This window comes from Taudactylus pleione, unplaced genomic scaffold (genome assembly GCF_031769625.1).
Source record: "Taudactylus pleione unplaced genomic scaffold, aTauple2 ptg000792l, whole genome shotgun sequence".
Classification (NCBI taxonomy): Eukaryota; Metazoa; Chordata; class Amphibia; order Anura; family Myobatrachidae; genus Taudactylus; species Taudactylus pleione.
Genome location: NW_028285194.1, coordinates 1,711,524 through 1,732,306, shown reverse-complemented (window position 1 = coordinate 1,732,306; position 20,783 = coordinate 1,711,524). Strand labels below are relative to the sequence as shown.

The 20,783-nt window shown below is 45.1% G+C and overlaps 1 protein-coding gene across 12 annotated transcripts in view; it reads right to left on the bottom strand.

The window, feature by feature from the left end:
* MEF2C (myocyte enhancer factor 2C) overlaps positions 1-20,783 on the bottom strand; it is a 281,785-nt gene that overhangs the window by 65,972 nt on the left and 195,030 nt on the right. The window lies entirely within an intron of this gene.

The following is a 20,783-nucleotide window of genomic DNA, read 5'->3' as shown; positions in this document are numbered from 1 at the left end:
AATGTCCCACATGCCAATCATACCTCCACCACATGCCAATCAGAATTTTCCAACATGCCTGTCGTGACTTGCCAACATGCTTTCTACACATGCAGCCCTTAAATTCACCTTTACAGCTAGTTCTACTAACTACTGCTCTCCCTCCTGCCCACAGAGGAAGTAGGGAGAGCACACTGGACTGCCTTTTCCTCTACCGGTATGCTCCATGTCCTCTTGGCTTTGTATAGAGGAGGTCACATGACGTGGGAGTCGGCTGCTCCTTGTCAGTCTTATTCTCTGCTTTATACAAAAACAAAGATTAAGTCACTTTGGGGGCAGCTGGCTGAAGCCGCAAGTAAAGGTCATCTGTTGCCCAGCACTGTTCTATGACATCACTGGATCTGCCCTTGTGTTTTGGGTGTAGTTATTACTGAATTCCTCACAGTATAACCCCTAGCATCTTCTGCCACCTAATGGAGAGCTGCAATTTGCCTACTTCTGATTTAGGGGCCTATTCATCATACCTAAAAAAAAAATCAATGGAGGTAATTAGGTTTAGAGCTCGCATGGAGTTCTACCTAATTACCGGAGGAAGTATTCATTCCTCCTCCCCATAACTATCTATTCTGAAAAGCTGTCATTTTTGCGATGACAGATTTCCGGGAAATAAATACTTTTCCCTCTCTACTCTACCTTACCGCAGCTGGAATCAGTGCTGCACATGCACTGTTACATCTGTAAAACCAGCGCATGCGCAGCACTGCCTACACCTGTGGTAATTTTGTGTCCCCCTCCCCCCTCTGCATACCTCCCCCCCATCCCCGACTTACCTACCCGCTGCAGCGCTCCGGCTCCGGTGTCTGCTCTGACACCTGTTCTCCCAGCAGACCACAGTACAGTTTAGGAAAAAAAAAGTTTTTTTTTTCTAAACTTTATTGTGTTCTGCTGGGAGAACACTTGTCACAGCAGACACCGGAGCCAGAGGAGGGACCAAAGCTCCGGAGGGAGACGCCAGGGAACCTGCACACGCTGACACAGGTAAGTGTCACCTGCTATTCGCCACCTCACAGTGGCGTATGGTAACTCCATTAAATTCCAAAAATACATAATTTTCTGAATTTGATGAATACCATCATTTCCATATCCCCATACATTAGTATGTGGAAATTAATGCAGTGTGGAAATGAATGCATGGGGACATAACCAGGAGATATCAGTGATATATCCTGTGTTAAGTCTCTTAGTGAATACTAAAATAACGTTAATTAAGGAAAATGTCCTTAAAAACTTTATTTTAGTGTTGATGAATAGGCCCCTTATTCTTTTGTAATGTATAAAGTAAAAAATACAGTATTTACCAGAACACAGGATGCTTCGTTTCTCAGAATTGCCACTGGATTACTTCTGCAACAGCCTTTTGGATCCCCTGTGATTCAGTTTGGGACAGCTGTTTAATATCTAATGGTTTTATTATGCCTTCACCTCCTTTGAATATTTGATGAGTTTGATCAAAGTAATTAATGCTTACTACAAGCTAAAGTGCATACACATTTTTGTGCTTTAAATGTCACTACCATTACCATTGACAAGCATCGATTATATGCTGTGATATGAGGACATAGCTGTGTTTTTTCTTATTTTAAAGTTGCAAGTAAGTCCCAATAATTCAAATATATAGTTCACACCAGTCAGCAAAAGTCTAAACACATTAGCTGCTCATAAAAATATTGATTGAGTATTCAACAATTCAGGACTAAAAGTACCTACTCAGCGCTTATGTCCGACTAACCAGAAATAAAGATTAACTAACTAAAAAACCACAACGGTGGCACAAACACTACTGCATGTTAAACTATCCACTAAGCTTATTAAGCCATTTTACCAAAATCAATAGATGATATTGTTGTTGTCCTTGAGTTTATCCCAAATTTTAATTTTAGCTCTGGTCGCTCACAAATATCAGGTCAGGTGGTCTTACCATAAACCCGCAGGGAACCACAAAACAAAACCACTGTTAGATTTGGCAAATAAACATTCTCTCAATAGACGTTCAGAAAGAATAAGCCAGTTAAGAGCATTAACATCAACATTTAGAGCTTAGGATAATTTGAATGAATAGTTTGCATTTAATAACAAGACAGAGGAATTTTACCAGTGTGTTTATTTTAGATTTATTTTATTTTATTATATTTTTGTTTCTGCAATGGGAAAATGAATCAAGGATGTTACATTTTAAAATGAATTTAGGCTATTTTATTTGTGCATAACATCTCTGAACAATGGCCACCAACAACCATCGGTGAAATCACCATTTGCTAATTATTAACTTGTCACTGTTTTTATAGCACTAGCATGTTATACAACAGTGTACAAAGCAAGATGTTAGAATATGAACTTCAGACCCTGCTACTTATCTGCCTGTCTATCATTTCTACTGCAACATCTATCAGTGTACGACACCCTGACATCCATCAGCTAATCACCCCAGCGTAACTGTCTCCTGCTGGGGGAGCTAGCAGAATTCAGTTCTCCTTCTGCGAGAGCACAGACTGGACACAGCATCATCTAATCCTTGCTCTCTACAGACACAGCACCGAGGTGTCGGGCATTCCGAAATCTCCTTCTCTTTCCAGGAGAGTTGACTGTCATAGATTTGCCTGAGGACATTTAGTAGTATCTGGCAAACAACAGAATCCTCAGTGTTTTCCTATAGATGCAAGATGGACTTAATTTAATGTGAGCATATTGTTATATCGGATTATAAATGCTGGGAAATGAGATGTTTATACAAAGTAATGTTACTTAAAATATGCTCTATTACTACTTAATTACTTTGTAATATACAACAATTTCCCAAGAACAAAATCCCAAGGACCATCTAAATGGCACAGTCCCATATTTTGGGCCCAGACCCACAACTAACAACCTACGAGCCACAGTATCTCATTATCTATCGGTCTCTGTCTTAACGTTAATATATTTAAATTTGAGATTTCCGTATACAGAAACACACTGTATTATTAGGGTCAATAAATCACCGTAATGAAATATATAAATTCAACTGAAACGCAATTGTAGCATGTAAAGTTATATATATAATAAAATGTTCCATGCATTAAAACTTCATTCAGAGTATAATTTGTTCTACACAGACCTTTGTGTTATAAGACATAAATTTGAGAAATGTAATAATAACTAGTAAGTACTTTGCTGAACAAATAAAATGCCCTCTACTATGTTAAGTACAAATTAACATATGGCCTAATAAGAGCAACAACTAGCTCATTACAATAATGTTCCTTGTAACTAGCTTATACAAATGACTCCTAAATATATTAAAGGAAACTGCATGTACTTACTTTAGTAAAGGTACCATATGTTATACAGCACAGCTATGATTCAGCAGCAGGCAATAAATTATATGTCACACAAGTATGTTTTAATTATAAGTACATGCATTTTAGAATTACACTAGTTTATCACAAGAATTGCATTTGACCACTGAAGCTTATTAACGCTCCATGCTTTATTTCAACACCATACATTAAAATTACTAGTGACATATTAAAATGTGTCCTATTTTTAGATTATTGATTAAAGCTGTAGCAGAAAATGTAAATAATGTAAATATTGCATTTCTTGGACACAGTAAGGATTTATTTGTGCTAAAATTAAAAATGCATTTTGGTCATGAAAGGCTGGGTCTTAAGAAACATTACTATAACTAGCTTACTATCTAGGCTGAATGTGACTGAGCAGTGTTATGTGTCCTATTTTCCATGCTTGCTATAAGGATACAATATGGGAATTCAGCTTGGTAATTACTAATACACCACATAGGCACAATTACAGTCAGTGTACTTCATAAAAGAGTCACTTGTGGTTTACATGCATTACAAAGAGCAGTAGGGGGGGCACCATACACAAGACAAAATGCCTTGTAAGAAGAAAGGAGACCAGAGCAGTTAATGGGCCCGAAAACAAGGACCTCGATTCTTCCTGAAATGGTCTGTAGACCCCTCCATCATTACCAGCTTTTGTTTTCTAAGTCTTATCATCAGCAGGCCTACAGGAACTGGATAAAACAATGCCGAGCTACACTTTACACACCCTGTCACTGTGTTTGTTCTGTCTAATCAGATATTAGTGAGTCTGACAATGTCACACAGGAAAAAAGAAACACACATTGTTATGTTTATTTATGCAGCATGAGACATGATTCACATCTAAATATTAAATATAACGGGAAATATAATGGAAGTTAAACATTGTATTTATTTCTCAGCATTAGTGCGACATGGGCATAAGTGCATTTGTGTGTGTGTATGCATATGTAGGGGTGGGCACTCCAGACGTTCATTTGTTTTCAGTAAGGAAGGGCACTCTGGAAATAGAATGAAGGCATAAACTAAACGTGTAAGAAGCTTGATAAAGGGTCCTGAGCAGACCCGAAAAGTTGGTGTTTCCTGTACGGTTTGTTTATGCATGCAAACGGTTTCCAGGGTGCCGTGCCTTTCTGCACTCACTCACATATATTATCTACTTATCTATATATATTGTTGTCCTAACCAATGTATGATAAAAAAATACTGTGTGTGTATATATATCTATATCTATCTATATCTATATATATATATATATCTATATATATATATATATATATATAGTCTTTTTTACCTTGACAAAGGGGCATGTGAGCCCCGAAACATTGGTAGTGTGATGTGAGGTGTCACATTAAAACTATTTTCTACGGAGACTCAGTTTGCCCACACTTGTGCGTTGGAGAGAAGACCAGCCCCCCAAATCTTGCCCTTTGTCTCATTGAGAGGAAGTTGTTGGGCATATTTGCTTGCTTTCCTGAAACGCCAGGAGCCTCCCAAAAATCGTGTGGGACTCCCGGCCCCCAGAAAGCATGCAAGTCTCCCGGCCCCCTGCAAGTCACACACAATGATGACGCGATTCTTGCTGAATCGTGTCATCATGGCATTGTGTAGCGTGGCCTTGTGTAGTGGGGACGGGGCCAAAATGACGCAAGGTCACTCCTCCCGCTTGGCCCCCAAATACTGGGTAGTATCCCCGGCCACGCCCGCCCACTATGCCGACCTGGCTGCCCCCTCCCAGAGGGGCAAGCGAGAATGTCGGCAAGCAAGTGTTGGAGGTGATAGAGAGAACCGTGAAGGAGGGGGCAATGCCACATAATGTACAAGACCACCCAGACAGTCCAGGTAGCAGAAATATTAAGGGAAGACCCTCTAGCAGCCATCCAATCACACCGCAGGACACAAAAGGTGTCATCTATGTACAAACTGTATATTCTCTGCAGAATCCAGAATGCTGCTGTGTAGTATTATGTACAGCAGTGGTTCCCAAACTTTTTTGAGAACCACTGATGTACAGGTTTTCCATATTTTGTATTAATGTACTTTGAAAGTCAGGGAAATGCAAGTGCCCACTTATACTTGGTGCCATCTGATTAAGTGATAGTAATGAATAGTGAGTTTAGGCATGCAATTACTGTACAGCATATAGACCTTCCAGACAAAAACCCATGCATAAATAAACCCCTTGTATACCAATAAAACGAACAGTATTTTAACTCAATGCTTGCCAATGAGAAAGAGAGGTCACTCTGGCTAAAAGCACCGAAGCAACAACTTGTTCCTCCTGATAACCTTCTTCTGGCGAGCAAGGTCTAAATGACATTGATTTTTGGATACATAATGTATAAGGCTGGAACAACAACAAGGTTTATTAGGTCTAAATAATAAAACTAACAGACAGATAAAAATAGACTCTACATTGAATCACAGCCTACATTTAGCATAACATTTATAATCATAAATCTGTATCTTCATTTGGCTGCATTATGGTTATCTAATGAGGGGCTGCCGATCCGAGTTGACATCGCATGATAGGATCTTTATAGGCAACCAGACAGACACACAGGGCCTGATTCAGAGGCACTCGCCGTTTGCGAGCCCTCGCTCTGCATTAGGGTGTTTTTTTTTGTTTTTGTTTCGGCCTCCAGGCCGCTCGCAAAGCTGTGGGTGAACACCCACAGCTATTGCGAACGGCCTGGCGATGGTCGCGATTAGACTTCCTGTTCAACAGTGTCTATATACTGCTCTTTGACAGATACTGCTCCTTCGCACACACACACACACACAGTCTATATACTGCTCCTTCGCGCACACACACACACACACACACACACACACACACACACACACACACACACACACACACACACACACACACACACACACAGTCTATATACTGCTTTTTGACAGATACTGCTCCTTAGCACACACACACACACACACTGTCTATATACTGCTCTCTGACAGATACTTCTCTTTGTCATCGTGTGCATATACATCGCCTCACCAACCACATCTCCAATTTATGCAACCCACATCGAAAGGTGGTATGTGGTCACCACTAGGACAAACCCCTTCATGTTCACCTAAAGTTAAACAAACCAAGTTTAATCTAAAGTATTCAAATGAAAGACTATTCTGTAACATCCTCAAATCTACATTTATAACAGTATTTTACAACAATAGCTGTTGCTATTACTATGTATTGAAGATATTTCAGGATAGAATTTTAAATAATCTATTGCAAAAGCTGGAGCCCTTGCAAGACAAATGTACATTCTGTGATAAAAAACAAATGGAGCGCAAGGTGTTTTCATAGGTTTGAGGGTCATTTTTAAAACACACCTGATGTGACCACATAAAGCCATGGTTAGTATCAGTTGAACTGGAAAGTCCCCCGTGGGAAGCCTCTGCAAACCAGAAGTGCCCCAGTTGTGCAAAAGAGTAGCTGTCACATTAGAGTCCAGCTTCCTACAACTCTAGTGCCACCCCTATACATATAGCTTATAGCAGGGCCGGTTCTTGGGGCGCTCAACCAGTTTGGTTGGACAGGAGCGCCACTCCATAAAGGGCGCAGTCCCACTGTCCCACTGTTCCACACGTGGGCCAAAATGTCCCGCAAGCGGTCGGGAGTTTGGGGACATGCACCGCTGCAGCTCTGATTTGCTAAGTAAAGCGCGGCGGTGCCATGAATCTGAATGGATGCCGCGCGCATGTATGAGGCATCCAATCAGTGCAGGGAGACTGACGGAGTGCTGGGCTCGCCCTTCGTATGACATAAAACGGGAGGCGTCATATAGGGGAAATTAGCTCATGCCCCCTTTTTGGGTGCAAGTTCAAGTCTTTTTTTGTACAGTGGTAATGGCAGTAAACCCCAGAAAACAGCATACCAGTCAAAAATAAATGTGCCCCCTCCACCCTTTAACTGAATTATGTAACCTGCAAGAGGAAATGTCATATATGGAATGTTCTGGGGAACCAGGTATACAGGTATGAGGTATGCCTACTCTACCCTCATTCTGTCCAACTCCTCATCTCTCCATGGGCAAACCTCGGTTCCTCCCCATTTTGCTCTGTAAACCTATGCGCCTCAGCAGGAAGTTAGGTGCAGTCAACATTCTGTGAATTACTTCCAATGTCTTTTTTGGAGCCTCACATTTAGAAGGACATTTGTATGTAGCGCACAAAGGGGGGTTTCTGAGTACCTAGAAACCTCCAATGACAGCCCAAATTTTTCAGAGACGGAGACAGCCTTGTATGCGTCTCTGCATCAGCTGCGGGCCACCCACCATGATCGGAGTTGCCTGGCCACTGTCTGTTTAGTAGTCAGCGATTCCACATCAGGTGCTTTCATACCTGACGTAGAAGCGTTGACAGCTAAACCGGCAGGGTCTGGGCTGCGCGCCGCAATTACAATACTGTCCTCACAGAGGGAGCGTGGGAGAGGAAGGATCACTGCCGTCCAGCAGCCCGGCACCTAGGAGGAGGTCCGCAGCTAGCAGCAGAGCCAACATGTGTGTGTAAGTTGGCTATGTGTTTGTACTGTATACTCTTTGTGTTTGTAAGTATGCTATGTGTGTAAGTATGCTCTTTGTGTTTGTAAGTATGCTATGTGTGTATACTACAGTATGTGTATGCTCTGTGTGCATGTGCTTGTAAGTATGCTATGTGTGTATGCTACAGTATGTGTATGTATGCTCTGTGTGCATGTGTTTGTAAGTATGCTATGCATTTATACTACAGTATGTGTATGTATGCTCTGTGTGCATGTGTTTGTAAGTATGCTATGTGTGTATACTACAGTATGTGTATGTATGTTCTGTGTGCATCCGTTTGCCACTGATGTGCTATACCTGCTTATTCCCCAGAATGTCCGGGAAACTCCAGGAATCTCTTGTGAACTCCCAGGAGACAGACCAGTCCCCTGGATCCGATCCACTTCCTTTGATGATAAAATTCACGTTGACAACATGGGCGAGCACTCTGCACATACGGTATTCAGTCTAAAGATCTACGGTAAAAAGGTCGACATTGTCTAGATAGACACCAGATGTTAGACAGTCCATAGGTCGACAGAGACAAAAGGTCGATAGGGACAAAAGGTCGACACACTAGACCATCTATGTCGGTTGACAGGCCCACTGCCCTATTTAAATACAATATGATAGTGAAACAAATACAAACTAATAGTACAGGAGGTGGGCAGCACAGATGACAGTGCTTTTGCAGGAATTTGCACAAATAATTTATATATATATATATATATATATATATATATATAATCAAATGTCTTGACTCGCTGGCTCATTAACGCTCAGCCTAAACCCCTGGACCTAGAAACATGAAATCGCATAGTACATTCCTTCCAAGATGTAGATGCCCACTAAGCAGGGATTTTTCCAAATATTACTCCTAAGGGGTGAAAAGGATTAGAACGTTTCCACCCCCTGTGCAATGTCCTGCCTGACTGACTCTTCGTGGCTGCAGCACAGTTCTTTTTCAAACACATCCCGGGTTGGGTGTGGGATCCCATCAGTCGGGATGCTGCCGGTCAGAATACCAACAGCGGCATCCCGACAGTCAGAATCCCCGACACTAGAAGGTAAGGTCCCTAACGCTAACCCTTACCCCTACCCCTCCCACTTTGGTGCCTAACTCAAACCTCCCCCCTAGTGCCCGAGCTTAACCTCGCCCTCCCCGCACCATAAACCTAACCCTCCCCCCTTAGTGCCTAACCCTAAACCTCCCCCTAGTGCCTAACCCGTAACCCTAAACCTAACCCTCCCCTAACCTCCGATACTTACCTGCGGGGTGCCGGTGATCGGGATACTGGAGATCCCAGTGCTGCCGGGATTCCCAAGTAGGGATGTGTGCCAGAACATTTTTGCCGGATTTGGATTTGGTTCTAATTCGTTGTCCGGCTTTGGATTTGCCAAACTGCGGTGACTGGCTTTGGATTTGGCTTTGGATTTTACAAAAATTTACAAAAAAAGCTAAAATCACATAAATTGTTTTTTTTTTCTTCCTAGATTATTATTAACCTCAATAACATTAATTTCCAGTCAATTTAGAACACCTCACAGCTTATAATATTGTTTTCAACATTATTGGCCAAAGGTTGTAGTGAGCTGACTGGTTACCAAGCGACAAAGCAGCAGCGCAGCGGCACAGACACCACAATTTAAAGCACATCTATGACACATTGCCACACAGCAGTGGCAGAAATGAAAAGTAGTGCACCCACCCTGTGGGGTACGGCCAGCAAAATCACAGTACTTGTTTACAAAGTGGGCTACGGCCCTAGGAGTCACAGTGCACAATCTTATTCACATTCCAACACATAGTGCCCCTGATTCACATTACACCATAAAGTAGTGTCTCTTATTTATGTTACGACACACAGCAGTGCCCCTTTTACACAATGCCCACAGTAGTGACTCTTTTACACAATGCCCACAGTAGTGCCCCTGTTACACAATGCCCACAGTAGTGACCCTTTTACACAATGCCCACAGTAGTGACCCTTATACACAAAGCCCACAGTAGTAATGCCCCTTATACAATGCCCACAGCAGTAGTGCCACTTATACAATGCCCCCAGTAGTGGTGCCCCCTATGCAGTCCCCTTAGTAGTAGGGCCCCCTTGCAGTGCCCCCAGTAGTATGCCCCGCAGTAGTATGCCCCCCATTAGCAGGCCCCCAGCAGTATGCCCCCCCAGTAGTATGCCCCCCATTAGCTGGCCCCTAGTATTATGCCCCCCCAGTAGTATGCCCCCATAAGCAGGCCCCCAGTAGTATGCCCCCCCAGTAGTATGCCCCCATAAGCAGGCCCCCAGTAGAATTCCCCCCCAGTAGTATGCCCCCCATTAGCTGGCCCCCAGTAGTATGCCCCCCCAGTAGTATGCCCCCATAAGCAGGCCCCCAGTAGTATGCCCCCCTAGTAGTATGCCCCCCATTAGCTGGCCCCCAGTAGTATGCCCCCCCAGTAGTATGCCCCCATAAGCAGGCCCCCAGTAGTACGCCCCTCCAGTAGTATGCCGCCCATTAGCAGGCCCCCCAGTAGTATGCCCCCCATTAGCAGGCCCCCCATTAGCAGGCCCCCCCTGTAGTATGCCCCCATAAGCAGGCCCCCAGTAGTACGCCCCCCCAGTAGTATGCCGCCCATTAGCAGGCCCCCCCAGTAGTATGCCCCCCTAGTAGTATGCCCCCCATTAGCAGGCCCCCCATTAGCAGGCCCCCCCTGTAGTATGCCCCCATAAGCAGGCCCCCAGTAGTATTCCCCCCCAGTAGTATGCCCCCCATTAGCTAGCCCCCAGTAGTAGGCCCCCCCAGTAGTATGCCCCAATAAACAGGCCCCAGTAGTATGCCCCCCCAGTAGTATGCCCCCATAAGCAGGCCCCCAGTAGTATGCCCCCTAGTAGTATGCCCCCCATTAGCTGGTCCCCAGTAGTATGCCCCCCCAGTAGTATGCCCCCATAAGCAGGCCCCCAGTAGTACGCCCCCCCAGTAGTATGCCACCCATTAGCAGGTCCCCCCAGTAGTATGCCCCCTATAGTATGCCCCCCCAGTAGTAGGCCCCCCAGTAGCAGACCCCCTGAGAGTATGCCCCCCCAGTATTAGGCCCCTCCATTAGCAGGCCCCCATACACACATAAAAGAAAAAAACTTACCTGTATTCCTGCTCCAGCCGCCGTCCGCTCTGCTGCCACGCGACGAGGAGGGAGCCAGAAGACGGAGCTCATGAGTGAGCTCCAGTCGGCTCCCTCCGTGCAGCAGCCAATGAGAGTCTGTGTGACTCTCATTGGCTGCTGTAACAAACACATAGCTGCTGCTGGCGGCTGTGTGTTTGTTCTGTGTAGGGCAGACCGCTATCACAGCAGTCTGCCCTACACTCGAGGAGCCCTGATGTCGGATTCTCTAGCGAGAATCCAACATCATTCGGCCGCCGTTCGGCCCTGAATGGGGATCCGAGTCAGGCGGGGAACACCCGAACATCTCTAATCCCAAGTGCTGCCAAACATTACTGGCAGTTGGGGTGGCTCCCCTATTGGGAGGGGAATGTGTTACTACACAGGTGAGGGAGGGGAATGTGTTACTACAAAGGTGAGGGAGGGGAATGTCAAATGTATTACTATAGGGCGAGGAAAGGGAATGTTTTACAACACGGGCGAGGGAGGGGAATGTGTTACTACAGAGGTGAGTGAGTTGAATGTGCTACTACACAGGTTAGGAGGGTAACGTCTTACTATAGCAGTGAGGGTCAGGATGCATTACTATAGAGGTGAAGGATTAATGTGTTACTGGAGTGGTGAGATGTAAATGGAAACAGTAAATATCTAAGGTCTATCCAGGTGAAACCGGGCACATCAGCTAGTACTGAATATTCTCCTTGTTCGTACATACAGGCTAAGTTAGTGACAAGCACATGTAGCCCCCTGACCCTACACTTGCAGCCTCCTTACTGTTTTTTGCCATAGATGCTTGCTATAGCTTGTAAAGCTTGTATAAAAGGGATCGGTATGAAACCGGCAGTTCGAATCCCGACACTGGAACACTGGCAGTGAAGATCCCGACAGGTAAGTATTTTCTATATTTACTAACTCAACCCCCCCCCCCTAACCCTAACCTTCCCTCAGGGGTGCCTAACCCTAACCTCCCCCCCAATGCCTAACCCCAATCCCCCCCTTTAAGTGCCTAAACCTAACACCCCCTTCCCCGCTACGTAAACCTAAGTCGCCCGAGGGAGTGCCTAACTCTAACCTCCCCCTGGGGGTGCCTAACCCTAAGTTCCCCCGGGATCCCCTAAACTAACCCTCCCCCCCCAGCGACTGTCCGCACCCGCTGCCCGGCTTACCTTCGATCGGTATGCCGGGCGTTTTGCTCCTGGCATAGGTAAAATGACAGGTGTCGGTATCTGTCATTAGACTCTGTCATTATTGGCAGGCATCGTGACGCCTGTCATTAGACTCCTGCCGGGATTAGACAGTCGGGAAGCCGGCGGTCGGTATTTCGACCATCGGCTGACTGCATCCCGTATAAAATGCCTACTGATATGTTATTACAGATAGGTGTCTCTTTTATTTACTGATTCAACTAACTACTGTACAAAGAATTAGGTGAATGTGCGGCCCTCTAGAATATTAGTTGAACACCCATATGGTCCCTGAAGTGTAAATTTCCGGTTGCCCATCATTGGGCTGGTTCTACTTTTACACTGAATTTTGTATATAGTCCAGGACACACACCCCTTAATCATGTTGTGTATGTTACATCTTCCCTCGTGCAGGATGCATTGATTTTTTTTTCCCAAGTGCACATTTTGCAGTTACTGGGTATGTTCCTAACAGGTAGGGCTTTCACAGGGCAACAAATCCATGTCAGTTTAACCTGAAAATGAGACACATTTGTATTTGCATGTTGTAAGCATAGATTGTATATGCAGGGATCTGAGAGGGAGGGGAGTGGGTACTGATCACCTTGGCTCTGGAGTCCAGAGGAAGCATAACCACACCCCCGTGATGGTGTGACCATGATTGGTAATTACTGTACAAGGGGGTGTAGCTATGCCCCTTCCAGTGGCCATGCCCCACCCCCCGGGACCCGGGCCTGCCTAGATTCTTGGTGGCATTGTATGTATGGAGCGTAGATGGTGACTTTGAAGCAGGGGTGTATCTAGGGATCCAAGCGCCCCTGGCAATGTAATGGACTGGCACCCCCCTACCCCCCCTATACTGCATTGCCCCCAGTAGTAGCCCACTCTATACAGTGCCCCCAGTAGTAGACCCCAGTAGTAGTCACCCCCAAATACAGTGCCCCAGTAGAGGCTGGCCCCCTTAAATTGCCCCCAGTAGTTGGCCACCCCTATACAGTGCCCCCAGTAGTGCCACCCCCCCTTAAATTGCCCCCAGTAGTGGCCACCCCTATACTGTGCTCCCAGTAGAAGACCCCAGTAGTAGACCCCACTATACAGTGCCCCCAGTAGTGGCCAGCTCCCCTAAATTGCCCCCAGTAGTGGCCACCCCATACAGTGCCCCCAGTAGTGGCCACCCCCCTAAATTGCCCCAAGTAGTTGCCACCCCTATACAGTGCTCCCAGTAGTGACCACCCCCCATAAATTGCCCCCAGTAGTGGCCACCCCTATACAGTGCTCCCAGTAGTGGCCACCCCCCATAAATTGCCCCCAGTAGTGAGCACCCCTATACAGTGCTCCCAGTAGTGGCCACCCCCCATAAATTGCCCCCAGTAGTGGCCACCCCTATACAGTGCCCCCAGTAGCGCCCACCCCCCATTTCAGTGCCCCCCTGCCAGGCTTACACACACACGCACACACACACACACACACACAAAGAACAAAAAAAATTCAACTTACCTGATCCCCGCTCCTGACGCGACCGCCGCTGTCCGCTCTGAGTCCCGGCCCGCTCTCCTCCTGCATGGGAGAGATGTCATGACGTATGACGTATCTCCCATCACATGCTGCGGGGGGAGTGGAACACGGAGTTCCAGCCGGCACCCTCCGCGGATGACGCAGCAGAAAATGAGAGTCTGTCTGACTCTCATTGGCTGGCTGCTATTACAAACACACAGCCGCCGCTGGTGGCACTGCCGGATGGCGCCCCCCTTTTGTTGGCGCCCCTGGCAAGTGCCATCCTGATCAATGGTAGATGCGCCCCTGCTTTGAAGTGCTCCTTGCGATGCAGCTGACCACTCTGGGTTGTGGGGCAGGGCTCTTGCGTCATTAGGTAAAATGCTGCAATTCCTGGGTCTATGGAGAGGGAGTGGAATTAAAATGACACGACACATAATTTTAGGCCCATCCTATCCATACGAATTTGTAATTTCTGGTAATTATCTACCCATCCTGCCCACTTCACTTGCATGTGAGCCGAATACAGGATATCCACCCACTCTTCCGGGGTTGCTGGGGACTACCCAAAAAGTTGTGATTTTACCGCACCTTCCAGGAGAGTAGGTAAGTATGGTATGCACACAATCAGTGATGCACATCATTTCACTTATTAAAACAAAATATGTATACATAATAAGCTCTGCTAAATTGTCCATTTAAAAGGAAAAATGAATGTTAAATTACATATATAGGTAGGTTTACCGTGGATGGCACCAGTGTTCTCTCTGACTCAGGACACTAACATGTCTCATTACAATTCTACATCTAGCACCAGATATTTGGAAGTAGCTGTCTAAACATTCTTTGTGGAAGCATATACATTGGAATTATGTCAAACAAACGTATAAATAGAAGGGCTAATTTGCAGCTGTCCAAACACACATAATAGGACCAGAAAATAGAAATACCATCCAGCCTTCAATTCACTATACGGGACAATGTACAGTGCCCAAACATCAACAATTGTAATTGTGAGCTTAACATAAACCCAAACACAATACTATAAATAACCTCTCAATATCACTACTAAGTATAAGGCTCAATGTCAATCTATTATATTAGCAAAGGACCATCCAGAGTGCTAATAGAAGAGGACAGAGCCAGTCAGGGACGGACTGGGGCTGCCGAGCAGCCCTGGCAGTCCCCTTGTGCCCGCAAAGGGGGCATGACCTCACCGCAAAAGGGGCGTTACCTAGCCTCACAGGGGCATACCGCGAGTCACAGGGGCCTGTGGGGCCACCATGCCCCAGTCTTTCAGTATCCCTGGCCAAGCAGAGCACTGGGAGACGTAGCTGCTCGGCCGGGGTTTGACGCCTGACTGGCCCATCTGGCCATCGGGTCTTCTGGCATTTGCCAGAAGTGCCAGATGGACAGTCCGGCCCAGGAGACAGTCTAGTGTATTGAGATCCTAGTGGTAGGGGAGCATTAAAGATCATGAGAGAGTATTTGCACCCTCCAGACCTCTTAAGAATAGTTTAGATAAAGTGTCAGCTACACAGACAATGTAACATACAAGATTGCAGTGAGTTCAGAACCTAATTCAGTGTTATATCTTGCATTAAATTCTGGCCTAAATGCCTTCTCCCGAACATGCAGGATATTCCCAAATTACTTTGTGGAGTCCTCACAGGGGGGCTTGTGTGGCCCAGCCCCCTCTGTGTTCCACAAGTGAAGTACAATTAAATTTTTTCCACTATCTCATTGAACTCTCTCAGTTCTTTAATGAACATTACCAAGAAGTAAACTTTGAATCAAGCAATAGGAGACAAAGAAATGTAGTCGGAACCTCAGCGTTTGGGATGCCGGCACTCAGAATACCAGCACCGAAATCCCAAAGCAGTCGGAATCGTGGTGCAAGAATCCCGACCGCCAGCATCCCAGCGGTAAGTATATGGGTTAGGTTTAGTGTTAGGTACGGGGGGGGCGTTGAAGGTCAGGGCTAGGCTGGGGGGGTTTAGGCTGTGGGAAAGGTTGGTTACGGAGTTAGAGGGTGGGTTAGAGTTAGGCTACTTACCTTCAGGCGTCGGGATTCTGACTGTCGGGATGCCGCTGTCAGTATTCTGACCGCCGGGATTCCATACCCACCCCGAGACAAATTAAACATATTAAACAATATAATACATGCTTTGGTTTTAAAATAAGTATTTTTTAAATATAATGTCCCTTTCACGGTCAGTGAATGAATGTGTTGCGTTTAACAATATGCTGTTTGTATAAAACTGTATACCTGTAGATTGTGAGAAAAAGAAAAAAAACAGGAAAGTTTCAGACAGCAAGGCCTATGGAACAATGCCTTGTCTTTCTGAAAGTGTTTACGATCAATGTGAAAAAAATATATCCTTGGGCTGAAATGTTTAGTGGCACCCAGAAGTCTGAAGAGAGCAGCTCAGGCCTGTGGTTTTTCAAGGTCACTTTATCATTGCTTGCATTCTCAAAGGGATCTCTGAATGAATAGCACTGGGTTACTCAGCCCTCTAGTCCACGCCTATTCCTCTTCATTTTCCTTGGCAAGACTGAGAGCTGCTCTATTTTTAGCTGGATAGCTTTCTATTTTTAGGTGACTACCAGTTAACAGACATTTATTAGGAAAAATAAAAGAAAAAAACAAAACAAAAGGGGAGGAGATAACACTTCCCTTTGCGTATTATAAAGCAAGTATCCAACCTGTAACTCCGGGCATTTCAGCTGCTTCCAATCTTGGAAAAATAGAGAATTTGGAGTTCAATGATTTAAAAATAAACCTGCCCTCTGGCAAAGATTGTAAAATACAACAAGCTGTTACTACGTGAAACAGTGTCCGTGAAAACAAAGAGCATTATTCTATGGCCAGATTGAAACAAATGCTCCACTGCTGCAATATGAGAATATTACATGTAACTTTTTTTCCAAACTGTCAGCCAAACATGCTTTTCCTGAAAGAAGAGACACGTTTGCAAGTGTAAAACCAGAACTTCAAACACCGAACAAATGAATGCGCTGTAAGAACCTTACACCAGTAATGTGCAGGTTTGGGCTGTCACAGGACTTCAGTTCCCATGATGCTCAGCTACATGCAGTTCACAAATAGTGTCAACTCTGCAAAGTTCTTCTAAACCACAAACAAAAATCGATTTATACAGTTCTGAAAATAATGCCCTACTACACAGAAGAGCCCTACACATTCTCTGAAGTCTGAAAAGAAAAGGTTTATTTGTATAATAAGATTTATTGATTTCAGTAACTTGTAATGAAAAAATATATGTATTGAAACAAGACTGGGAAAGATGTTTGTGTGCCGACAGCAGAGGGATCCACTTAGAATAAAGTGCTTAGTATTCTGTACTCAACTAGATAGTAAGGATATATACAACTTTTAGTCATATGGTATCATTTTTGTCACTTAGGGGTCTATTTACTAAGCAGTGTTAGGAGACAGAGTGAAAAGTGATAAGGTACCAGCCAATCAGCTCCTAACTGTCATTTTTCAAACACAGCCTGTGAGATGGAAGTTGGGAGCTGATTGGCTGGCACCTTATCACTTTTCACTCTGTCTCCTAACACTGCTTAGTAAAATAAACCCCTTATACACATACTTGCCAACTTTTCACCATGGATCCCTGGGTGGTGCCAGAGAAGGCCCAGATGGCAGGTGCAGTTTGCATGGCACCGTGAATCATGCCTTGGTTGCCCCAACCTTTGCCTTGCCACAGTTTGCGGCTTTGTGCATCAGAGTGACAGAACCGAGATGATGCGATTCACCACAAATTGCATCAACATGTCCCCAAGTAGGCTGGCATACTCTGTCAGAGGCCAGGGAGGGCTCCCAGAAATGTGTGAGCCTCCCGGACATTCCAGTAAAGTAGCCAACTGTGCTTATACTTTAGCCATTCAGAATATATTATTATTTTTTTTGTTTAAACGGCTGTGTGTCTCATTTTGCTATACAAAATATGGATGCTTTGCTCTAGAGATGAATATTATGTACATATGTAAACATGCAGATAGTACAAGTTCCTTGCACACAATGGAGTAAATGGTACCATATGTCTTAATGTAAATTGAAGATCAAATTAACATTACATACAGCATACATAAATGATACAATCATGGTTTCTCAGAAGTGATGTATGTTTGACTCAACAATCAGAAGCATTTTTGTTTATATTACAACTAGTGACACTCAGCAGATCCCAGACCCACATTACCATAGTTTCCTATATAAAGCTATAAACAACACAACATGCTGAAAATCTTAGCAATACAAAACAATGTTCCCTTACCTAAGAATCTTCAAAGTTAAATGATTAATCTAATGCAAGTTCTTCCCCTATAAGAGCTTCATTGGAAATGTTCTGTTCAGTGCAACCTAGAACAATGTTTTTTCTTTTTTTTAAGAATAACTTTGCTTACAAGAACCTTTTCAGATCCCTTAGCTTTGCAGAAACCATTAAACACAGGTAATATAAGTAGTGTTCATTCTAGCACCCTGCACCTGTCACAACCTGTGCAGTTCCTCTTTTCTGCCTGGGGTGTCACTCTCTGCTCTGGTGCTTCTAGCACACTCTGGTCTGTATCTCAGTAGTTTGTTAAATCAGCTGAGTGAGACGAACTGCAATGGTTGTGACAGGTGCAGGGTGCTAGAATGAACACTCATATAAACATGTTTATCTATTCAGATTTATATAACAGACCCAAAATAGGTACAATTGTAAAAGAAGAGGGATGGTGGATTTGGGTTCAAGTGAGGTACTATAGCTATTAAAAATGAACCACTCAACAAATAACCTTACTGATATCTGACTTTAGCAACATAAGAATACAGTGCCATAGGGGTAGATGTACTAGCGGATCTATTTACTAAGCCTTGGATGGAGATAAAGTCGATGGAGATAAGTTAACAGCCAACCAGCTCCTGTCATTTTTCAAACACAGGCTGTGACATTGGAGTTAGCAGCTGGTTGGCTGGAACTTTATCTCCGTTCACTTTATCTCCATCCAAAGCTTAGTAAATAGACCCCCCTTGGCCTTGGAGAGAGATAAAGTGGATGGAGATAAACTACCAAGCAATCAGCTCCAAACTGTCATTTTTCAAACACAGCCTGTTGACATGGCAGTTAGGAGCCAATTGGCTGGTACTATATCTCCGTTCACTTTATCTCTATCCAAGGGTTAGTCATACATGCCTACTCTCCTGGAAGTCGCGTGAGGCTCCCGATTTTTCAGGTAACCTCCCGCACCCCTGGTAGAGTAGGCATTTCTCCCGCATTTGCACACTTCCTCGTGAAGTGGGCAGAATGGGGAGAATTTCTGCGGCGATAGCGGGTCCCTGTGAAGGATTCTTGAAGAATTGCGCCATTTAGTCCCATCGACTATTTAGATTTGCACCAATCGCAGCAATTTACCATGAAGGAGACAGGATTTAATCGTCAGGCCCCGTCCCCATCTCTACCCACCTGCTTCACCTCCCCGAGGGGGGGGGAGAAAAATAAGTAGGCAAGTATGGGCTTAATATTGACCCCTAAATCAGTTTGTTCTATACAGCTGTTACTACATGTGCTAAATTCAATGTAATCATTACAAAATTTAAATCCTACACTAATAATACAGTACAGTAGTATCTTATGTAACATAGTCCTGGGGGGAATGGGTTTGTAATGTAATATGTTTGTGAGTATATTTTAAAAATTATATATATATATATATCTGTCTCTGTATACACACACACATACACACACACATACACACAATAATTGTGTAAGGTCTGCCCAGTCCCCCAGTGTGGGCACAGTTGAAGCCTCGGCTCTCACCCCATTGGCTACCAGGCAAGGGAGACGGAAATTGAAAGAAGACGACCAGCCACTGGGAACAAGTAAGTATGGGAGCTGGGAGTAAGGAGTTAGAGGTAGAGAGGCAGGACAGTTGCTGCTATTTCCTATGTGGCTAAAGGACCTCTGTGACATATCCACCACGTGACCGCTGCAGGAGGCTGGACCGCTCCTGCGTTACCATCCACTAGGGCATAGAGGGGGAATAAATATTTGTGGCGAGGGCAGCGAGCCACCGTGCCCGAAGCGTGGCGAGCGCAGCGAGCCCATGAGGGGACACTTTTGGACCCCCGTTAGTATCCCCACCCCTCCCCCTTTCAGGCCGGGTCACGTGGGTGTGACGTCACAGGTCCATCAGCCTTGTATAGTCTAGACCAGTGTTGGCTAACCTTGACACTCCAGCTGTTATGGAACTACATAACCCATCATGCACTGCTACAGTTTTGCTATTAGGGCATGCTAAAACTGTGGCAGGGCATGCTGGGATATATAGTTCCACAACAGCTGGAGTGTCAAGGTTAGCCAACACTGGTCTAGACCTAACCATGGTAGGACTGAGCAAACGGGGAGGGGGTGTGACAGAGCAATGAAGGGGGTGTCAGGATGGAGCAAAGAGGGTCAGTACAGCAGATAAGGGGTGTGGCCGGCCAGAGCAGAGGGCAGTACAGAGAATTAGGTACCCCAGTATATATATATATATATATAGATAGATAGATATACTGTATGTATATATATATATATATATATATACCTGTATGTATCAAAATATACATACTGTGCATATCTATACCTATCTCACAGTGAGTAGCAGTGCACTCATAGGGAGCAGAGCATACCTTGTTCAGAAACACTGCACTGAGGCTCAAGCTACAGGATACGGACATGTTCCTAATAAGGCTCAGCAGCAGCCTGTTCCCCATCAGAAGCAGAAGCTGGGCGGCCTTCATGGAGATGACTGAGCTTAGCTCAGCTACAGTCAAGTGGGCGGGTGCGGCGGCCGCAGCACTTGTCGCATGGTGTGGAGGAGGAAGAGGAGCTGGGAAACCATGCGTGCAGTGCAAGGAGAGCTTATGAAGCCTCCCACTGCACTGCCGAATTATGCCCAACGCCGGTACTTGAGAGCGGGCAGACTGGGAATCGGGAGTTGCGCTTTCAGTGGGCGGCCGGCAGCAGCCAGGCTATAATAAGAAAATATTTTTTCTGTGGGCCTATTG